At 38.2% G+C, this 23,169-nt stretch overlaps 1 long non-coding RNA gene across 1 annotated transcript; it reads right to left on the bottom strand.

The window, feature by feature from the left end:
* Positions 1 to 670: 670 nt before the first annotated feature.
* Positions 671 to 21,424, bottom strand: LOC137646910 (uncharacterized). The gene is made up of 3 exons (XR_011045493.1): positions 21,302 to 21,424; positions 2,378 to 2,491; positions 671 to 890 (listed from the first exon to the last, which is right to left on the bottom strand). It is a non-coding gene; the product is annotated as an uncharacterized lncRNA (long non-coding RNA).
* Between the last annotated feature and the right edge of the window lie 1,745 nt (positions 21,425 to 23,169).

The following is a 23,169-nucleotide window of genomic DNA, read 5'->3' as shown; positions in this document are numbered from 1 at the left end:
TAGAATTAAAAGAAAAATCAACTTAAAAATTTGTCATACAAATAATTTCGAAACAAGCGATAATTGTTTGTCGTAGTCAATAGAAATTTACACACACACACACACACACACACACACACACACACACACACACACACACACACACACACACACACACACACACACAAGTAAAAACTAAAGTAAAGTAAAAACTAAAGTAAAGTAAAAACTATTGCCTTAATCGTCAGCTTGTAATTTAGCACCTCACACACTTTAATTCCGGTAAAAATATAACTGAACAATTTAGAGAGATTCTTTGTTCATAAAGGAAAATTTCTTTATATTTCGACTAACAAAACGTCAATGAAACCCAGGCATTTCACAAGAAAGGGCTCAAAGCTCACTATTATCTTTTATATAGGTGCTTTTGGTCTCAACGTTATCAAGAGCTGCAAGGTTTATCGTAAACTACTACAGTAAGCTATCTAATCACTGCACAAAATATTGTCTTAAAGTATCTTTATATTAAAAACATCAAATAGTAATAAATTATTCTTATGAGATACTAGAAAACAAATCTTCTGGAAAATAATAAGTAAATAAGTAAAACACTACAAGAAAAACACCCAATACCTTTATTACGGACATTGAAGCCCCTCCTTGGTAGACTGCACCACCAAAACACCCTTCTTCTGGGACTAAAGTATTTTGTTGGATAAAATATTCGCCATAAAGGTTCCAACACGATCCTGGTTTCCACTCTTCTTTAACCCTTTTCTCCACTTTGTCCTCAGATTAAATCCATTTCCATATGAAAGGCAGTTTCCAATCAGCCTTCTCCAGAATACACTCTTCTTTCTCTCGCATGTCATTGGCTGTCTCTTTCCACGCAAACTTTTGCAACCTTTATCCTTGATTTAAAAGACAATAACTAGAAACTGTCATAGCAAGTCAGTTTAGACAAACATAATAGTTTGTTTTAATTCACTAAACTTATAAGCATCATTTACATATTTACACTTAGGCCTAGGTGATTAGCTAGTCACGCTTGAATGGTCATAAGCTTAAAAGTTATCACCACTATTACATAGCCAAAGGGTAAAATTACAGCCAATATGGTGTTAAATAAAATTGATTTACATACTCTTTACTTTACAGTATAAACTTTTACACTTTTTAATGCTAGTAAATATATCTGTATAAACAATTTAGAGGAATATTCCATATTTTTAGACTACCTCCTCTTGAGTACTACAATAAAGTCATTTCTGAGAGAAAGGTCTACGATTATCTGGATGACGAAGCTTATATACACCATGATACGCCTTTTTCTCGCCATCTTTGAGCTGGGAATATTATTATTATTATTACTTGCTTGGCTACAACCCTAGTTGAAAAAGAAAAATGCTATAAGCCCAGGGACTCCAACACGGAAAATAGCCCCGTGAGGAAAGGAAACAAGGAAAAATATAATATCTTACGAACAGTAACAACATTGAAACAAATATTTCTTAAATAAACTATATAAACTTTAGCAAAACCTGAGGAAGAGAAATAAGATCAAATAGTGTGCCCGAGTGTAGCCTCAAGCAAGAGATCTCTAACCCTAGACAGTGGAAGAGAGATAAAGTAGGGGTTGTATGGAAAAATTAACCCTCTTGATAGAGGGTATGCAACCCTAATCATTCAGGTTAGGGATCATAAATCTTTAAATGTACTGATGTCAGATATTGACGACAAAGTAAAAATCAATGGTATTTCATTGCAAAAAGGATTTCAAGTACCTCAGCTGACTTCAATTGGAACTTTAAAAGATGACGATGACTGACGATTATACAACAGCAATTACTAATACAGTTGATTTACAATACGAACTTGAATTGATGATACATTTACAACAATAACATACGACAGCTATTGAAATTAAAACAACTACAGCAATGGTGCAGAAAATACAATTAAAGAAATGCAACTACAACCATTATAACTACAACTGCAGCTATTATAACTATATTAATTAAAACTACAACCATTATAACTACAACTGCAGCCATTATACCTATATTAATTAAAACTACAACCATTACAATGACAATAACATTAGAAACTACAACTACTATAATTGCTTTTAGAAAGTCATTGTTAGTAGATGAATTTTAAATAATTTCCTTTGGCTATGTCTTTATTCACCTAAATGTATCAAAAGTTTCAAAAAAATATCAGCCTGAATACAATTTCAATAAGGAATTATCCAAGTTGATGAATTCAACAGATTAATCAACCAACAGATTAACCCACAAACAAAGCTTTTGTTTCTTAAAGAAAAGATCAATCAATAATAGAAACAAAAATATTTCAAAGGGCAGAAATAACTTGATAAAGGACAGAAGGGACTTACTATGGTAGCCGGCATCACCAAAGTCCTTTAATTTCATAAAAAGCTGTATTTTATGGAATGAAGATTCTCCATTAAAGCTCTGGTTTAAATAACAGAAACAATTCCGTTACTACCCTGGAATGTAGAACAAAAGATTAATTATATCTCTCGACTTCTATTCATAAGAAAGTAAACATTTTGCACATATATGCTTATAATGTAAAGCTTTATAGTCTCAAGAGCCAAATACAGGTTTCCATAGCCATGTGCAATATGTTGTCAATTAGGGTTCATAAATAAAACCATTGCCCTATCTAGCCGTCCCCCTTACAATCCAGCACTATAAGTATACACTCCTTATGGCAATGGTATGAGGTTATACATTATACACTCCTACTCGAGCTTAATTTTGTGGCGCCACATCATCTTGCGGTAAGTACCCAAAGTAATGATCACTCAGGAAAATGCTTCCACGTTTGAGAGTTTCTATTGTTTAAAAAAAATTGAAAAAAAAAAAAATAAAAAGTCTAATCAACCAAACATTTTAACTCTGCAGTCTAACAATAGCCAATAGCAATACTATCACTACACATCTACCACAAATCATTTAACACGTCTTCAAAATCCTAGATCCAGCAACTTGGAAAACATGGATGCTACAATATCCGAACGATATCAGAATTAAGTGGCTAAGATACAAAAGTTGGAGACAATGGTATAACAAATAATGGAAGTTGGAAGATCTCCCTAAAGTCGAGGAAGATTACGCCACCCTATTACTCTGTTCGTTCACCATGAAACTTCTATTCTTCGTGAAGCTTCTATTCTAGACATGCATACCCAATATCTCAGGGCAAGAATAACTTCAATGATGTTCAGCAATGATTGTGGTACTAAATTTATTATAGAAAGCAACTTATCTTTTAATATATATCAGTACCTGATTTTTTAAATCAAACAAATCAATGTATTATATATGTGAATACCTTCAGATGTTGAAAAAAAAATTTTTATGATGATGAACGTCTGTGAGGTAAAAGTGTAGGAGGTAAAAGAGAAAGAAGTAGAATGTTTTTCTGACAAAGATATTTTACCATGTAAGAGGGCATCGTAACGAAGTCAGTGCTGAATCAAACCACCTGAGAACTGGGATACTGTCACCACAGGAAGGTATTATATAGAAGTCTGCCCTCTTATCAAACCACTTGAGGACAGAGATATTGTCTCCATGTAGGAAGGTATTGCATCGAAGTCTGTCTTGTATTAAACCACTTGAGGACAGAGATACTGTCACCACAGGAAGGTATTATATAGAAGTCTGCCCTCTTATCAAACCACTTAAGGACAGGGATATTGTCTTCATGTAGGAAGGTATTACATCGAAGTCTGTCTTGTATTAAACCACTTGAGGACTGAGATACTGTCACCACAGGAAGGTATTATATAGAAGTCTGCCCTCTCATCAAACCACTTGAGGACAGAGATATTGTCTCCATGTAGGAAGGTATTGCATCGAAGTCTGTCTTGCATTAAACCACTTGGGGATTGAGATACTGTCACAACAGGAAGTTATTATATAGAAGTCTGCCCTCTCATCAAACCACTTGAGGACGGAGATAATGTCTCCATGTAGGAAGGTATTGCATCGAAGTCTGTCTTGCATTAAATAACTTGGGGACTGAGATACTGTCACCACAGGAAGGTATTATATAGAAGCCTGCCCTCTTATCAAACCACTTGAGGATAGAAATATCCTCTCCATGTAGGAAGGTATTACATCGAAGTCTGTCTTGCATTAAACTACTTGAGGACTGAGACACTGTCACCACAGGAAGTTATTATATAGAAGTCTGCCCTCTTATCAAACCACTTGGGGACACAGATATTGTCTACATATAGGAAGGTATTGCATCAAAGTCTGTCTTGCATTAAACCACTTGAGGACTGAGATACTGTCACCACAGGAAGGTATTATATACAAGTCTGCTCTCTTATCAAACCACTTGAGGACAGAGATATTGTCTCCATGTAGGAAGGTATTGCATCGAAGTCTGTCTTGCATTAAACCACTTGGGGACTGAGATACTGTCAACAAAGGAAGGTATTATATAGAAGTCTGCCCACTTATCAAACCACTTGAGGACGGAGTTAATGTCTCCATGTAGGAAGGTATTGCATCGAAGTCTGTCTTGCATTAAACCACTTGGGGACTGAGATACTGTCACCATAGGAAGGTATTATATAGAAGTCTGCCCTTTTATCAAACCACTTGAGGACAGAGATATTGTCTCCATGTAGGAAGGTATTGCATATAATTCTGTCTTGCATTAAACCACTTGGGGACTGAGATACTGTCACCACAGGAAGGTATTATATAGAGGTCTGCCCTCTTATCAAACCACTTGAGGACAGAGATATTGTCTCCATGTAGGGAGGTATTGCATCGAAGTCTGTCTTGCATTAAACCACTTGGGGACTGAGATACTGTCACAACAGGAAGGTATTATATCGGAGTCTGCCCTTTTATCAAACCACTTGAAGACAGAGATATTGTCTCCATGTAGGAAGGTATTGCATCGAAGTCTGTCTTGCATTAAACCACTTGGGGACTGAGATACTGTCACCACAGAAAGGTATTATATAGAAGTCTGCCCTCTTATCAAACCACTTGAGGACAGAGATATTGTCTCCATGTAGGAAGGTATTGCATCGAAGTCTATCTTGCATTAAACGACTTGGGGACTGAGATACTGTCACCACAGGAAGGTATTATATACAAGTCTGCCCTCTTATCAAACCACTTGAAGACAGATATTGTCTCCATGTAGGAAGGTATTGCATCGAAGTCTGTCTTGTATTAAACCACTTGGGGACTGAGATACTGTCACCACAGGAAGGTATTATATAGAAGTCTGCCCTCTTATCAAACCACTTGAGGAGAGAGATATAATCTCCATGTAGGAAGGTATTGCATCGAAGTCTGTCTTGTATTGAACCACTTGAGGACTGAGATACTGTCACCACAGGAAGGTATTATATAGTAGTCTGCCCTCTTATCATACCACTTGAGGACAGAGATATTGTCTCCATGTAGGAAAGTATTGCATCGAAGTCTGTCTTGCATTAAACCACTTGAGGAATGGGATACTGTCACCACAGGAAAGTATTATATAGAAGTCTGCCCTTTTATCAAACCACTTGAGGACAGAGATATTGTCACCATGTAGGAATGTATTGCATCGAAGTCTGTCTTGTATTAAACCACTTAAGGACTGAGATACTGTCACCACAGGAAGGTATTATATAGAAGTCTGCCCTCTTATCAAACCACTTGAGGACAGAGATATTGTCTCCATGTAAGAAGGTATTGCATCGGTCTGTCTTGTATTAAACCACTTGAGGACTGATATACTGTCACCACAGGAAGGTATTATATAGAAGTCTGCCCTCTTATCAAACCACTTGAGGAGAGAGATATAATCTCCATGTAGGAAGGTATTGCATCGAAATCTGTTTTGCATTAAACCACTTGGGGACTGAGATACTGTCACCACAGGAAGTTATTATATAGAAGTCTGCCCTCTTATCAAACCACTTGAGGACGGAGATAATGTCTCCATGTAGGAAGGTATTGCATCGAAGTCTGTCATCCATTAAACCACTTGAGGACTGAGATACTGTTACCACAGGAAGTTATTATATAGAAGTCTGCCCTCTTATCAAACCACTTGAGGATAGATATATTGTCTCCATGTAGGAGGGTATTGCATCGAAGTCTGTCTTGCATTAAACCACTTAGGGACGGATATACTGTCACATCTGGAAGTTATTATATAGAAGTCTGCCCTCTTATCAAACCATATTATATAGAAGTCTGCCCTCTTATCAAACCACTTGAGGACAGAGATAATGTCTCCATGTAGGAAGGTATTGCATCGAAGTCTGTCTTGCAATAAACTACTTGAGGACTGAGACACTGTCACCACAGGAAGGTACTAAATAGATGTCTGCCCTCTTATCAAACCACTTGAGGACGGAGATAATGCCTCCATGTAGGAAGGTATTGCATCGAAGTCTGTCTTGCATTAAACCATTTGGTGACTGAGATACTGTCACCAAAGGAAGGTATTATATAGAAGTCTGCCCTCTTATCAAACCACTTGAGGACGGAGATAATGTCTCCATGTAGGAAGGTATTGCATCGAAGTCTGTCTTGCATTAAACCACTTGGGGACTGAGATACTGTCACCACAGGAAGTTATTATATAGAAGTCTGCCCTCTTATCAAACCACTTGGGGACACAGATATTGTCTACATATAGGAAGGTATTGCATCAAAGTCTGTCTTGCATTAAACCACTTGGGGACTGAGATACTGTCACCACAGGAAGGTATTATATACAAGTCTGCCCTCTTATCAAACAACTTGAGGACGGAGATAATGTCTCCATGTAGGAAGGTATTGCATCGAAGTCTGTCTTGCATTAAATAACTTGGGGACTGAGATACTGTCACCACAGGAAGGTATTATATAGAAGCCTGCCCTCTTATCAAACCACTTGAGGACGGAGATAATGCCTCCATGTAAGAAGGTATTGCATCGAAGTCTGTCTTGCATTAAACCACTTGGGGACTGACATACTGTCACCAAAGGAAGGTATTATATACAAGTCTGCCCTCTTATCAAACCACTTCAAGATAGAGATATCCTCTCCATGTACATCGAAGTCTGTCTTACATTAAACCACTTGAGGACTGAGATATTGTCACCACAGGAAGGTACTAAATAGAAGGCTGCCCTCTTATCAAACCACTTGAGGATAGAGATATCCTCTCCATGTAGGAAGGTATTACATCGAAGTCTGTCTTGCATTAAACTACTTGAGGACTGAGACACTGTCACCACAGGAAGGTACTAAATAGAAGTCTGCCCTCTTATCAAACCACTTGAAGACAGAGATATTGTCTCCATGTAGGAAGGTATTGCATCGAAGTCTGTCTTGCATTAAACCACTTGAGGACTGACATACTGTCACCACAGGAAGGTATTATATAGAAGTCTGCCCTCTTATCAAACCACTTGAGGATAGAGATATCCTCTCCATGTAGGAAGGTATTGCATCGAAGTCTGTCTTGCATTAAACCACTTGAGGACTGAAATATTGTCACCACTTGAAGGTATTATATAGAAGTCTGCCCTCTTATCAAACCACTTGAGGACAGAGATATTGTCTCCATGTAGGAAGGTATTGCATTGAAGTCTGTCTTGCATTAAACCACTTGAGGATTGAGATACTGTCACCACAGGAAGGTATTATATAAAAGTCTGCCCTCTTATCAAACCACTTGAGGACAGAGATATTGTCTCCATGTAGGAAGGTATTGCATCGAAGTCTGTCTTGCATTAAACCACTTGGGGACTGAGATACTGTCACCACAGGAAGGTATTATATAGAAGTCTGCCCTCTTATCAAACCACTTAAGGATAAAAATATCCTCTCCATGTAGGAAGATATTACATCGAAGTCTGTCTTGCATTAAACCACTTGAGGACTGAGATACTGTCACCACTGGAAGGTATTATATAGAAGTCTGCCCTCTTATCAAACCACTTGAAGACAGAGATATTGTCTCCATGTAGGAAGCTATTGCATCGAAGTTTGTCTTGCATTAAACCACTTGAGGATTGACATACTGTCACCACAGGAAGGTATTATATAGAAGTCTGCCCTCTTATCAAACCACTTGAGGACAGAGATATTGTCTCCATGTAGGAAGGTATTGCATCGAAGTCTGTCTTGCATTAAACCAATTGAGGACTGAAATATTGTCACCACTGGAAGGTATTATATAGAAGTCTGCCCTCTTATCAAACCACTTAAAGACAGAGATATTGTCTCCATGTAGGAAGGTATTGCATCGAAGTCTGTCTTGCATTAAACCACTTGAGGACTGACATACTGTCACCACAGGAAGGTATTATATAGAAGTCTGCCCTCTTATCAAACCACTTGAGGACAGAGATATTGTCTCCATGTAGGAAGGTATTGCATCGAAGTCTGTCTTACATTAAACTACTTGGGGACTGAGATACTGTCACCACAGGGAGGTATTATATAGAAGTCTGCCCTCTTATCAAATCACTTGAGGATAGAAATATCCTCTCCATGTAGGAAGGTATTACATCGAAGTCTGTCTTGCATTAAACTACTTGAGGACTGAGACACTGTCACCACAGGAAGGTACTAAATAGAAGTCTGCCCTCTTATCAAACCACTTGAGGATAGAGATATCCTCTCCATGTAGGAAGGTATTAAATCGAAGTCTGTCTTGCATTAAACCACTTGAGGACTGAGATACTATAACCACAGGAAGTTATTATATATAAGTCTGCCCTCTTATCAAACCACTTGAGGACTGAGATAATGTCTGCATTACGAAGGTATTGCATCGAAGTATGTCTTGCTTTAAACCACTTGAGGACTGAGATACTGTCACCACAGGAAGTTATCATATAGAAGTCTGCCCTCTTATCAAACCACTTGAGGACAGAGATAATGTCTCCATGTAGGAAGGTATTGCATCAAAGTCTGTCTTACATTAAACCACTTGAAGACTGAGATACTGTAACCACAGGAAGTTATTATATAGAAGTGTGCCCTCTTATCAAACCACTTGGGGATAGAGATATTGTCTACATATAGGAAGGTATTGCATCAAAGTCTGTCTTGCATTAAACCACTTGAGGACTGAGATACTGTCACCACAGGAAGGTATTATATACAAGTCTGCTCTCTTATCAAACCACTTGAGGACAGAGATATTGTCTCCATGTAGGAAGGTATTGCATCGAAGACTGTCTTCCATTAAACCATTTGAGGACTTAGATACTATCACCACAGGAAGGCATTATATGGAAGTCTGCCCACTTATCAAACCACTTGAGGACAGATATTGTCTCCATATAGGAAGGTATTGCATCGAAGTCTGTCTTCCATTAAACCATTTGAGGACTGAGATACTGTCACCACAGGAAGGCATTATATGGAAGACTGCCCACTTATCAAACCACTTGAGGATAGAGATATTGCCTCCATGTAGGAAGGTATTGCATCGAAGTCTGTCTTGCATTAAACCATATGAGGACTGAGATACTGTCACCACAGGAAGGTATTATATAGAAGTCTGGCCCTCTTATCAAACCATATGAGGACAGAGATATTGTCTCCATGTAGGAAGGTATTGCATCGAAGTATGTCTTCCATTAAAACATTTGAGGACTGAGATACTATCACCACAGGAAGGCATTATGTGGAAGTCTGCCCACTTATCAAACCACTTGAGGACAGATATTGTCTCCATGTAGGAAGGTATTGCATCGAAGTCTGTCTTCCATTAAACCATTTGAGGACTGAGATACTGTCACCACAGGAAGGCATTATATGGAAGTCTGCCCACTTATCAAACCACTTGAGGATAGAAATATTGCCTCCATGTAGGAAGGTATTGCATCGAAGTCTGTCTTGCATCAAACCACATGAGGACTGAGATACTGTCACCAAAGGAAGGCATTATATGGAAGTCTACCCACTTATCAAACCACTTGAGGACAGATATTGTCTCTATGTAGGAAGGTATTGCATGGAAGTCTCTCTTGCATTAAACCACTTAAGGACTGAGATACTGTCACCACAGGAAGGTATTATATACAAGTCTGCCCTCTTATCAAACCACTTGAGGACAGAGATATTGTCTCCATGTAGGAAGGTATTGCATTGAAGTGTGCCTTGCATTAAATCACATGAAGACTGAGATACTGCCACCACAGGAAGGTATTATATACAAGTCTGCCCTCTTCTCAAACCACTTGAGGACAGAGATATTGTGTCCATGTAGGAAGGTATTGCATTGAAGTGTGCCTTGCATTAAATCACATGAAGACTGAGATACTGTCACCACAGGAAGGTATTATATACAAGTTTGCTCTTATCAAACCACTTGAGGACAGAGATATTGTCTCCATGTAGGAAGGCATTGCATCGGAATCAAGTCTTGCATTAAACCACTTGAGGACTGAGATACTGTCACCACAGGAAGGTATTATATACAAGTCTGCCCTCTTATCAAACCACTTGATGACAGAGATATTGTCTCCATGAAGGAAGGTATTGCATCAAAGCCTGTCTTGCATTAAACCACTTGAGGACTGAGATACTGTTACCACAGAAAGGTATTATATATAAGTCTGCCCTCTTCTCAAACCACTTGAGGACAGATATATTGTCTCCATGTAGGAAGGTATTGCAACGAAGTCTGTCTTGCATTAAACCACTTGAGGACTAAGATACTGTCACCACAGGAAGGTATTATATACAAGTCTGCCCTCTTATCAAACCACTTGAGGACAGAGATATTGTCTCCATGTAGTAAAGTATTGAATCGAAGTCTGTCTTGCAATAAACCACTTAAGGACTAAGGTACTGTCACCACAGGAAGGTATTATATAGAAGTCAGCCCTCTTCTCAAACCACTTGAGGACAGAGATATTGTCTCCATGTAGGAATGTATTGCATCGAAGTCTGTCTTGCATTAAACCACTTGAGGACTAAGATACTGTCACCACGGGAAGGTATTATATGCAAATCTGCCCACTTATCAAACCATTTGAGGACAGAGATATTGTCTCTATGTAGGAAGGTATTGCATCGAAGTCTTTCTTGCATTAAACCACTTGAAGACTGAGATACTGTCACCAGAGGAAGGTATTATATAAAAGTCTGCTCTCTTATCAAACCAATTGAGGACAGAGATATTGTCTCCATGTAGGAAAGTATTGCATCGAAGTCTGTCTTGCATTAAACCACTTGAGGACGAAGATACTGTCACCACAGGAAGGTATTATATACAAGTCTGCCCTCTTATCAAACCACTTGAGGACAGAGATATTGTCTCCATGTAGGAAAGTATTGCATCGAAGTCTGTCTTGCATTAAACCACTTAAGGACTGAGATACTGTCACCACAGGAAGGTATTATATACAAGTCTGCCCTCTTCTCAAACCACTTGAGGACAGAGATATTGTCTCCATGTAAGAATGTATTGCATCGAAGTCTGTCTTGCATTAAACCACTTGAGGACTAAGATACTGCCACCACAGGAAGGTATTATATAGAAGTCTGCCCTCTTCTCAAACCACTTGAGGACAGAGATATTGTCTCCATGTAAGAATGTATTGCATCGAAGTCAAGTCTTGCATTAAATCACATAAAGACTGAGATACTGTCACCAAAGGAAGGTATTATATACAAGTCTGCTCTCTTATCAAAGAACTTGAGGACAAGATATTGTCTCCATATAGGAAGGTATTGCATCGAGGTCTGTCTTGCATTAAACCACTTGAGGACGAAGATACTGTCACCACAGGAAGGTATTATATACAAGTCTGCCCTCTTATCAAACCACTTGAGGACAGAGATATTGTCTCCATGTAGGAAAGTATTGCATCGAAGTCTGTCTTGCATTAAACCACTTAAGGACTAAGGTACTGTCACCACAGGAAGGTATTATATACAAGTCTGCCCTCTTCTCAAACCACTTGAGGACAGAGATATTGTCTCCATGTAGGAATGTATTGCATCGAAGTCTGTCTTGCATTAAACCACTTGAGGACTAAGATACTGTCACCACGGGAAGGTATTATATGCAAATCTGCCCTCTTCTCAAACCACTTGATGACAGAGATATTGTCTCCATGTAGGAAGGTATTGCATCGAAGTCTGTCTTGCATTAAACCACTTAAGGACTAAGGTACTGTCACCACAGGAAGGTATTATATACAAGTCTGCCCTCTTCTCAAACCACTTGATGACAGAGATATTGTCTCCATATAGGAAGGTATTGCATCGAAGTCTGTCTTGCATTAAACCACTTAAGGACTAAGGTACTGTCACCACAGGAAGGTATTTTATACAAGTCTGCCCTCTTCTCAAACCACTTGATGACAGAGATATTGTCTCCATGTAGGAAGGTATTGCATCGAAGTCTGTCTTGCATTAAACAACTTGAAGACTGAGATACTGTCACCACAGGAAGTTATTATATACAAGTCTGCTCTCTTATCAAACCACTTAAGGACAGAGATATTGTCTCCGTGTAGGAAGGTATTGCATCGAAGTATGTCTTGCCTTAAACCACTTGAAGACTGAGATACTGTCACCACAGGAAGGTATTATATACAAGTGTGCTCTCTTATCAAACCAATTGAGGACAGAGATATTGTCTCCATGTAGGATAGTATTGCATCAAAGTCTGTCTTGCATTAAACCACTTGAAGACTGAGATACTGTCACCACAGGAAGGTATTATATACAAGTCCGCTCTCTTACCAAACCACTTGAGGACAGAGATATTGTCTCCATGTAGAAAGGTATTGCATCGAAGTCTGTCTTGCATTAAACCACTTGAAGACTGAGATACTGTCACCACAGGAAGGTATTATATAGAAGTCAGCCCTCTTATCAAACCACTTGAGGACAAAGATATCGTATCCATGTAGGAAGGTATTGCATCGAAGTATGTCTTGCATAAATCCACAGGAAGTTATTATATAAAAATCTGCCCTCTTAACAAACAATATTGAATAGAGTCTTCCCTCTTAACAAACAATATTGAATAGAGTCTGCCCTCTTATCAAACCATATGAGGACAGAGATATTGTCTCCATGTAGGAAGGTATTGCATCGAAGTCTGTCTTCCATTAAACCATTTGAGGACTGATATACTGTCACCACAGGAAGGCATTACATGGAAGTCTGCCCACTTATCAAACCACTTGAGGATAGAAATATTGCCTCCATGTAGGAAGGTATTGCATCGAAGTCTGTCTTGCATTAAACCACATGAGGACTGAGATACTGTCACCAAAGGAAGGCATTATATGGAAGTCTACCCACTTATCAAACCACTTGAGGACAGATATTGTCTCTATGTAGGAAGGTATTGCATGGAAGTCTCTCTTGCATTAAACCACTTAATGACTGAGATACTGTCACCACAGGAAGGTATTATATACAAGTCTGCCCTCTTATCAAACCACTTGAGGACAGAGATATTGTCTCCATGTAGGAAGGTATTGCATTGAAGTGTGCCTTGCATTAAATCACATGAAGACTGAGATACTGTCACCACAGGAAGGTATTATATACAAGTCTGCCCTCTTCTCAAACCACTTGAGGACAGAGATATTGTGTCCATGTAGGAAGGTATTGCATTGAAGTGTGCCTTGCATTAAATCACATGAAGACTGAGATACTGTCACCACAGGAAGGTATTATATACAAGTTTGCTCTTATCAAACCACTTGAGGACAGAGATATTGTCTCCATGTAGGAAGGCATTGCATCGGAATCAAGTCTTTCATTAAACCACTTGAGGACTGAGATACTGTCACCACAGGAAGGTATTATATACAAGTCTGCCCTCTTATCAAACCACTTGATGACAGAGATATTGTCTCCATGAAGGAAGGTATTGCATCAAAGTCTGTCTTGCATTAAACCACTTGAGGACTGAGATACTGTTACCACAGAAAGGTATTATATATAAGTCTGCCCTCTTCTCAAACCACTTGAGGACAGATATATTGTCTCCATGTAGGTAGGTATTGCATCGAAGTCTGTCTTGCATTAAACCACTTGAGGACTAAGATACTGTCACCACAGGAAGGTATTATATACAAGTCTGCCCTCTTATCAAACCACTTGAGGACAGAGATATTGTCTCCATGTAGTAAAGTATTGCATCGAAGTCTGTCTTGCAATAAACCACTTAAGGACTAAGGTACTGTCACCACAGGAAGGTATTATATACAAGTCTGCCCTCTTCTCAAACCACTTGAGGACAGAGATATTGTCTCCATGTAGGAATGTATTGCATCGAAGTCTGTCTTGCATTAAACCACTTGAGGACTAAGATACTGTCACCACGGGAAGGTATTATATGCAAATCTGCCCACTTATCAAACCATTTGAGGACAGAGATATTGTCTCTATGTAGGAAGGTATTGCATCGAAGTCTTTCTTGCATTAAACCACTTGATGACTGAGATAATGTCACCAGAGGAAGGTATTATATAAAAGTCTGCTCTCTTATCAAACCAATTGAGGACAGAGATATTGTCTCCATGTAGGAAAGTATTGCATCGAAGTCTGTCTTGCATTAAACCACTTGAGGACGAAGATACTGTCACCACAGGAAGGTATTATATACAAGTCTGCCCTCTTATCAAACCACTTGAGGACAGAGATATTGTCTCCATGTAGGAAAGTATTGCATCGAAGTCTGTCTTGCATTAAACCACTTAAGGACTGAGATACTGTCACCACAGGAAGGTATTATATACAAGTCTGCCCTCTTCTCAAACCACTTGAGGACAGAGATATTGTCTCCATGTAAGAATGTATTGCATCGAAGTCTGTCTTGCATTAAACCACTTGAGGACTAAGATACTGCCACCACAGGAAGGTATTATATAGAAGTCTGCCCTCTTCTCAAACCACTTGAGGACAGAGATATTGTCTCCATGTAAGAATGTATTGCATCGAAGTCAAGTCTTGCATTAAATCACATGAAGACTGAGATACTGTCACCAAAGGAAGGTATTATATACAAGTCTGCTCTCTTATCAAAGAACTTGAGGACAAGATATTGTCTCCATATAGGAAGGTATTGCATCGAGGTCTGTCTTGCATTAAACCACTTGAGGACGAAGATACTGTCACCACAGGAAGGTATTGTATACAAGTCTGCCCTCTTATCAAACCACTTGAGGACAGAGATATTGTCTCCATGTAGGAAAGTATTGCATCGAAGTCTGTCTTGCATTAAACCACTTAAGGACTAAGGTACTGTCACCACAGGAAGGTATTATATACAAGTCTGCCCTCTTCTCAAACCACTTGAGGACAGAGATATTGTCTCCATGTAGGAATGTATTGCATCGAAGTCTGTCTTGCATTAAACAACTTGAAGACTGAGATACTGTCACCACAGGAAGGTATTATATACAAGTCTGCTCTCTTATCAAACCACTTAAGGACAGAGATATTGTCTCCGTGTAGGAAGGTATTGCATCGAAGTATGTCTTGCCTTAAACCACTTGAAGACTGAGATACTGTCACCACAGGAAGGTATTATATACAAGTCTGCTCTCTTATCACACCAATTGAGGACAGAGATATTGTCTCCATGTAGGATAGTATTGCATCAAAGTCTGTCTTGCATTAAACCACTCGAAGACTGAGATACTGTCACCACAGGAAGGTATTATATACAAGTCCGCTCTCTTACCAAACCACTTGAGGACAGAGATATTGTCTCCATGTAGAAAGGTATTGCATCGAAGTCTGTCTTGCATTAAACCACTTGAAGACTGAGATACTGTCACCACAGGAAGGTATTATATACAAGTCTGCCCTCTTATCAAACCACTTGAGGACAGAGATATTGTCTCCATGTAGGAAGGTATTGCATCGAAGTCAAGTCTTGCATTAAACCACTTGAGGACTGAGATACTGTCACCACAGGAAGGAATTATATAAAAGTCTGCCCTCTTATCAAACCACTTGAGGACAGAGATATTGTCTCTACATAGGAAGGTATTGCATCGAAGTCTGTCTTGCATTAAACCACTTGAGGACTGAGATACTGTCACCACAGGAAGGTATTATATAGAAGTCAGCCCTCTTATCAAACCACTTGAGGACAAAGATATCGTATCCATGTAGGAAGGTATTGCATCGAAGTATGTCTTGCATAAATCCACAGGAAGTTATTATATAAAAATCTGCCCTCTTAACAAACAATATTGAATAGAGTCTTCCCTCTTAACAAACAATATTGAATAGAGTCTGCCCTCTTATCAAACCATATGAGGACAGAGATATTGTCTCCATGTACGAAGGTATTGCATCGAAGTATGTCTTCCATTAAAACATTTGAGGACTGAGATACTATCACTACAGGAAGGCATTATATGGAAGTCTGCCCACTTATCAAACCACTTGAGGACAAAGATATTGTCTCCATGTAGGAAGGTATTGCATCGAAGTCTGTCTACCATTAAACCATTTGAGGACTGAGATACTGTCACCACAGGAAGGTATTATATAGAAGTCTGGCCCTCTTATCAAACCATATGAGGACAGAGATATTGTCTCCATGTAGGAAGGTATTGCATCGAAGTCTGTTTTCCATTAAACCATTTGAGGACTGAGATACTGTCACCACAGGAAGGCATTATTTGGAAGTCTGCCCACTTATCAAACCACTTGAGGATAGAGATATTGTCTCCATGTAGGAAGGTATTGCATCGAAGTCTGTCTTGCATTAAACCACATGAGGACTGAGATACTGTCACCACAGGAAGGCATTATATGGAAGTCTGCCCACTTATCAAACCACTTGAGGACAGATATTGTCTCTATGTAGGAAGGTATTGCATGGAAGTCTCTCTTGCATTAAACCACTTGAGGACTAAGATACTGCCACCACAGAAAGGTATTATATAAAAGTCTGCCCTCTTATCAAACCACTTGAGGACAGAGATATTGTCTCTATGTAGGAAGGTATTGCATTGAAGTCTGTCTTGCATTAAATCACATGAAGACTGAGATACTGTCACCACAGGAAGGTATTATATACAAGTGTGCTCTTATCAAACCACTTGAGGACAGAGATATTGTCTCCATGTAGGAAGGCATTGCATCGGAGTCAAGTCTTGCATTAAACCACTTGAGGACTGAGATACTGTCACCACAGGAAGGTATTATATACAAGTCAGCCCTCTTATCAAACCACTTGAGGACAGAGATATTGTCTCCATGTATGAAGGTATTGCATCGAAGTCAAGTCTTGCATTAAACCACTTGAGGACTGAGATACTGTCACCACAGGAAGGTATTATATACAAGTCAGCCCTCTTATCAAACCACTTGAGGACAGAGATATTGTCTCCATGTATGAAGGTATTGCATCGAAGTCTGTCTTGCATTAAACCACTTGAGGACTGAGATACTGTCACCACAGGAAGGTATTATATACAAGTCTGCCCTCTTATCAAACCACTTGAGGACAAAGATATCGTATCCCTGTAGGGTGGTATTGTATCGAAGTCTGTCTTGCATTAATCCACAGGAAGTTATTATATAAAAGTCTGCCCTCTTAACAAACAATATTGAATAGAGTCTTCCCTCTTAACAAACAATATTGAATAGAGTCTGCCCTCTTATCAAACCATATGAGGACAGAGATATTGTCTCCATGTAGGAAGGTATTGCATCGAAGTCTGTCTTCCATTAAACCATTTGATGACTGAGATACTGTCACCACAGGAAGGCATTATATGGAAGTCTGCCCACTTATCAAACCACTTGAGGACAGAGATATTGTCTCCATGTAGGAAGGTATTGCATCGAAGTCTGTCTACCATTAAACCATTTGAGGACTGAGATACTGTCACCACAGGAAGGTATTATATAGAAGTCTGGCCCTCTTATCAAACCATATGAGGACAGAGATATTGTCTCCATGTAGGAAGGTATTGCATCGAAGTCTGTCTTCCATTAAATCATTTGAGGACTGAGATACTATCACCACAGGAAGGCATTATATGGAAGTCTGCCCACTTATCAAAACACTTGAGGACAGATATTGTCTCCATGTAGGAAGGTATTCCATCGAAGTCTGTCTTCCATTAAACCATTTGAGGACTGAGATACTGTCACCACAGGAAGGCATTATATGGAAGACTGCCCACTTATCAAACCAGTTGAGGATAGAGATATTGCCTCCATGTAGGAAGGTATTGCATCGAAGTCTGTCTTGCATTAAACCACATGAGGACTGAGATACTGTCACCACAGGAAGGTATTATATAGAAGTCTGGCCCTCTTATCAAACCATATGAGGACAGAGATATTGTCTCCATGTACGAAGGTATTGCATCGAAGTCTGTCTTCCATTAAACCATTTGAGGACTGAGATACTGTCACCACAGGAAGGCATTATATGGAAGTCTGCCCACTTATCAAACCAGTTGAGGACAGAGATATTGTCTCCATGTATTAAGGTATTGCATCGAAGTCTGTCTTCCATTAAACCATTTGAGGACTGAGATACTGTCACCACAGGAAAGCATTATATGGAAGTCTGCCCACTTATCAAACCACTTGAGGATAGAGATATTGCCTCCATGTAGGAAGGTATTGCATCGAAGTCTGTCTTGCATTAAACCACATGAGGACTGAGATACTGTCACCACAGGAAGTTACTATATAGAAGTCTGCCTTCATATCAATCCACTCGAGGACAGATATTGTCTCCATGTAGGAAGGCATTACATCGAAGTCTGTCTTGCATTAAACCACATGAGGACTGAGATACTGTCACCACAGGAAGTTATTATATAGAAGTGTGCCTTCATATCAAACCACTCGAGGACAGATATTGTCTCCGTGTAGGAAGGTATTGCATCGAAGTCTGTCTTGCCTTAAACCACATGAGGACTGAGGTACTGTCACCACAGGAAGTTATTATATAGAAGTCTGCCTTCATATCAAACCACTTGAGGACAGATATGGTCTCCCTGTAGGAAGGTATTGCATCGAAGTCTGTCTTGCATTAAACCATTTGAGGACTGAGATACTGTCACCACATGAAGGTATTATATAGAAGTCTACCTTCTTATCAAACCACTTGAGGACAGAGATATTGTTTCCATGTAGGGAGGCATTGCATCGAAGTCTGTTTTGCATTAAACCACTTAAGGACTGAGATACTGTCACCACAGGAAGGTATTATATAGAAGTCTGGCCCTCTTATCAAACCACTTGAGGACAGAGATATTGTCTCCATGTAGGAAGGTATTGCATCGAAGTATGTCTTCCATTAAAACATTTGAGGACTGAGATACTATCACCACAGGAAGGCATTATGTGGAAGTCTGCCCACTTATCAAACCACTTGAGGACAGATATTGTCTCCATGTAGGAAGGTATTGCATCGAAGTCTGTCTTGCATTAAACCACATGAGGACTGAGATACTGTCACCAAAGGAAGGCATTATATGGAAGTCTACCCACTTATCAAACCACTTGAGGACAGATATTGTCTCTATGTAGGAAGGTATTGCATGGAAGTCTCTCTTGCATTAAACCACTTAAGGACTGAGATACTGTCACCACAGGAAGGCATTATATGGAAGTCTACCCACTTATCAAACCACTTGAGGACAGATATTGTCTCCCTGTAGGAAGGGAGAGCATAGAAGTCCGTCCTGTTATCAAACTTCAAACCACTTGAGGACAGAGATATTGTCTCCATGTAGGAAGGGAGAGCATAGAAGTCCGTCCTGTTATCAAACTACCAAAGAATTGGGTTTACACAAGTTTTAGATCTGATACAGAAGCAATGAGGACAAAAATAGATAGGAATAAAATTGGCTGTCTATCAAATCAGCTGGATTGAGTAATAACAATGATACTGGTGTTAAGTGATGAATCTTAACTTCATTCATAATACAATCAGACTGCACTCCCTGAAAATAGTGAGGAAATTTATCCTATCTTCTGTAACCATATGAGCCCGGCTAAATAGTGTACACCAAGTGTTGAAGACCACCATCAGATCTAACTTACCTACCTACAGTATGAAGTATATCTATTTTTTTCATTAACAATTGACCATCACTGAACATTGCAAGCTATCATCCAACAGTCAGATATATGGAATTTGTTCATAACCAGAACTATGCTGCTCAAGACTGACATATAAAATTGGGTATTCAACTGAACAAGGTTAATAAGCAGATAGCTGATGCCACCTATTGGTGAGTTAGTGATGAGATACAGAATACATTTCTTTCACCTGAATTACTCTTGATCACAGGGCAGTCATGAGCATCAGTAATGATTCTACAGTAGTTTGAAATACTAAAAACTATCTTGAAACCTATTTTTTTTTTATTCCAGATATATCCTCTCCTATTTTTCTTCAAGTTTAGATACGGGTAAATACTGTAGACAAAATTTTCACAAAAACACTTTCAGATTTGTAAAACTACAAAATAAAAAAAAAATGGCAAGTGCTTCAAAGATTGGAATCAATCCCTTGCAGATTGAATTTTAGTTTTCAATTTAATTTCCCTAAAAATATATTTGAATATTTGGGTGCTCCCATTACCCATAACTAGCACTCCCATATCAGCAATTTTCTCCTAATTCATTTAAAAATGTAACTTATTTTGATATAGAATTATATACAAATTACTTTATTAATCAAGTCTATAGAAATTAACACTAAATTATATGAACTGTACTAATGAGCCAATAAAGTTAACAGCCGGTAATTAAACCGAGAGGAGCAAGGTATCTTTCCTATTCTAATACTATGAAATTTATAATAAAAAGTAAGGCACAACAAGAAGATAAGTATAGCCTACTTAAGATCTAGTATGGTTCATAATTTCTGTTCCTGTATACTTTGTACCACTGAAAATAGATATTTCCTCTCTCTCTCTCTCTCTCTCTCTCTCTCTCTCTCTCTCTCTCTCTCTCTCTCTCTCTCTCTCTCTCTCTCTCTCTCTCTCTCTTCCAATATGACCGAAAACAGTTCATTACCAAAATCAAAACCTCTGAAATCTTTCACGTTAATATATTCGAAATCTCTAAAATAACGACCCTTTGCTATGATAAAAATCCTTAAATTAATAAAACACCGAAATGATAATCGTTACTGGAGACAATCTCTGCTTCACTTTCACGATTGTCCCTCTACCCTATACAATAGGGAAAAAATTCAGATTTATCATGATTCCATAGATTTATTCCTTTCTAATCTGAAATGACCAACATAAGGAAAAACTTACGTTAGGCAATATTGGAACTTAACTGTGTCATTAGATTAAAGATGGCCGATATCAGAATCCTTAAAAGTCCCTAGATCACACTTGGCCATGGCGTATAACATCTGCAATGGAGTCCTAGATTGGAGGATTATAGTATGCAGCTGCAGTTCCTGAAAAAGAATATATGTTGAAAAAGCTGAAATAAGTCTTATCACTTATATAAGAAATATCTGTTTGGATGTTGTTACTGTTTTTATTAGATATTTTATGTTAATTGTTTATTTTTCTCATATCGTTTATTTATTTCCTTTCCTCATTGGGCTATTTTTCCCTGTTAGAGCCCTAGGGCTTATGGTATCTTGCTTTTCCAACTGAGGTTGTAGCTTAGCTAACAACAACAACAACAACAACAACAACAACAACAACAATAATAATAATAATAATAATAATAATAATAATAATAATAATAATAATAATAATATTTCCACTAAACTGAGAATTAGAGGGTTTTAATATAGTCATACATATTTGTTCTTATTAAAGAATAAGCAAGAACACTGAAATCCTAATAGGTGGACATTTTGAACAAACTATTTCCAATAACTTTTCTAAAACTAACTAGGTGCTAGGAAATTGTCAATATCATAACGTGACACTTTCTATTTCACATTAGCTGAAAACTAAAAATAAATATTGTGCGAATAAAAACCAATCATCCTAAAAATAAATATATCCAGAATCTTAAGGTTATTAGACAACTGCAAACCCATATATAGAAAAAATCAGGCTTATGTAAAGTATAGTATATGAAAATTATTTTGTCCGGCGAATGTAAAATGTCTAAAAAAAAATAGTTTTACTCCAGTGGCTGGATGTGAAGACGTTAAATATTATCAACTAATCTGGCTGTAATTAGTCACGAAAGGAGAAATATATAAAATAGGAATGTTTTACATAAATCTAACAAATTTTCAGTTGCTGTATGAAAGAATAGTACCTGAAAATGTGACTGCTTAAACAAGAAAGCTGTAGTAATCAGGATAAGGGGGGAAATTAAACAAAGATATAGCCAAAAGAAATAGTTAACCTTTTGTGATCTTGACCTTTATGTTGTATTTCACATGATAGGCCATTGAATTATACACATTTGGTCCTACTTTCATGCAGATCGTATAAAGATTGATCATGCAAAAAGATGTTTTTTACGTTTTTGTGATCTTGACCTTAACTTTTGACCAAATCACTTCCAAAATCTAATCAAATTATCCCTGGATCATGGCCAATCATCACACCAAATTTCATGAGTTTTGACATCGATATAGCAAAACGAAGTTTTTGAACTTTTATGACCTTGATCTTACGTTGTATATCATAAGATAGGCAATTGAATTATGTACATTTTGGCACTAGTTTTATGGAAATTGAATAGAAATTGACCACGATAGAGAAAAAAATAAGTTTTTTTACCTTGACCTTTGACACAATCACTACCAGATCACTAATTATGTACATTTTGGCACTAGTTTCATGGAAATCCAATGAAAATTGACCTTGATATGGTAAAAAGAAGTTTTCTACCTTGACCTTTGATACAATCAACCAATCCACAAGATATGCAATTGAATTATGCTCATTTGATATTATATTACAAAACAGATTAAAAAATTACAACAATATAGTAAAAGGACATTTATTGCCTTTTCGTTACCTTTACCTCTGATCCAATCACTAAAAATCGAATAAAATTGACCTTGGGCTAAGGCCAATCATCCCACCAAATTTCACGAGATTCGGTCGAATAGTTTTTGAGTTGTGCGAATCACAAACAAACAAATATACAAACATAAATAAACTAGAACGGGCACTCGGGCGAGCGCATACGCTCGCCACTGCCAAGGCCACTGCTAAGTCG

This window comes from Palaemon carinicauda, chromosome 9, assembly GCF_036898095.1.
Source record: "Palaemon carinicauda isolate YSFRI2023 chromosome 9, ASM3689809v2, whole genome shotgun sequence".
Taxonomy (NCBI): Eukaryota; Metazoa; Arthropoda; class Malacostraca; order Decapoda; family Palaemonidae; genus Palaemon; species Palaemon carinicauda.
This window is presented reverse-complemented; position numbering and strand designations above follow the sequence as displayed.